Source organism: Arachis duranensis, chromosome 7 (assembly GCF_000817695.3).
Source record: "Arachis duranensis cultivar V14167 chromosome 7, aradu.V14167.gnm2.J7QH, whole genome shotgun sequence".
NCBI lineage: Eukaryota > Viridiplantae > Streptophyta > Magnoliopsida > Fabales > Fabaceae > Arachis > Arachis duranensis.
Window position 1 is genome coordinate 44,622,844 of NC_029778.3, and position 1,812 is coordinate 44,624,655.

A 1,812-nucleotide genomic window follows, 5' to 3' on the forward strand; every position below is an offset into this window, starting at 1 on the left:
ACCTCATGACATTTTCAGATCTGAATTACATACTTTGTGATGGCATGAGTCTCTAAACTCCATTGTTGGGGGTGAGGAGCTCTGCAGCGTCTTGATGATTTAATACAATTCCTTTGTTTTCCATTCAAACACGCTTGTTCTTATCTAAGATGTTTATTTGCGCTTAACTGTGGAGAAGGTGATGATCCGTGACACTCATCACCTTCCTCAACCTATGAACGTGTGCCTGACAACCACCTCCGTTCTACATCAGATTGAATAAATATCTCTTAGATTCCCCAACAGAATCTTCGTGGTATAAGCCGGATTGATGGCGGCATTCATGAGAATCCGGAAAGTCTAAACCTTGTCTGTGGTATTCCGAGTAGGATTCCGGGATTGAATGACTGTGACGTGCTTCAAACTTTAACCTGCTGGGCGTTAGTGACAGACGCAAAAGAGTGATTCTATTTCAGTAGGAGCGGGAACCAACCGGTGATTAGCCGTACTGTGACAGAGTGCGTGCATAGTTTTCACTGCGAGGATGGGAAGTAGCCACTGACAACGGTGACACCCTACATAGAGCTTGCCATGGAAGGGACCTGTGTGTGAGAAGAGGATTTCAAGGAAGAGTTGAAGTCAGAAGACAAAGCATCTCCAAAACTCCAACATATTCCCCAGTACTGCATATCAAAGTAACATTGTTCCCTCTTTTATTTTTATAATCAAATCTAGTAATTTCACTTTTAATCCAAATAATCCTATTGATATCCTGACTAAGATTAATAAAATAAATATTGATTGCTTCAAACCAATAATCTCTGTGGATTCGACCCTTACTCACGTAAGGTATTACTTGGACGACCCAGTACACTTGCTGGTTAGTTGAACGGAATTGTGTCCACTCATGCCATATTCTTAAATTCCATAATTTTACAATGATACCAAAAGGCACAAAATAGTGATCACAATTTCGTCCACCAGTCTCTAATATTTCAAACACTATTTTCATTCCAAAAAATTTAAACAGGTTCAATATAGTTTTACCATTAAATTTAACACTAATAGTTAACAAAATGAGTGATATGGACATTAATAACATTACTAATTTAGTCATATCTTTTTTCATGTGTTAGAAAAATATAGCCAAAACCTTTTTATAAAATTTTTTCTCAATTTTTTTTTGTACAAAATTCCAAATCCTAATAATCAATCATCAACACTTCAAAATCAAAAGAAAAACTTTTATATTAGTGACTGTTGGTGGATCGATATTACTTACATACTAAAATCGAAGGCTATTGGTTATTCTATATGCGAATTATTTGTATCAAATTTAATGGTGGGACAATATAAACCCGCTTAAATATTTTTTGGGATTGAAATAGGAGATTTGAAAATTTTTTTGGATTAAAATATGGTGTTTGAAACGTTAGGGACCAAATTAGGATTTAACCCAAACGTTGAGGACTAAAATAATATTTAATCCCATTAAACAAACTAAATAGGATTCTCATGAAAAAATTAATACCGAAGGTGGCAGAGACGGACCTGAAGGGAGCGAATAGTGGCTTCGACCCCCTCTCCCCAAAACCTTAAGGAATTATATTTATATATGAGATATGTACTCAAAGAAATGAAAAATATTGTATAATTTAGTAGTTTTTTATGTATAATTTTTCGTTAGTTGATAAATTTATATCTCAATTATTGAAGTCACAAATATTTTCTATTTAACCAATTTAATATTATACCCTTAAGTCTTTGTGTCTTTCAAAGATGGGTTTAGTTTGGCAGTGATTGGTCACCACTAGATTAGGACACCAAGGTGGG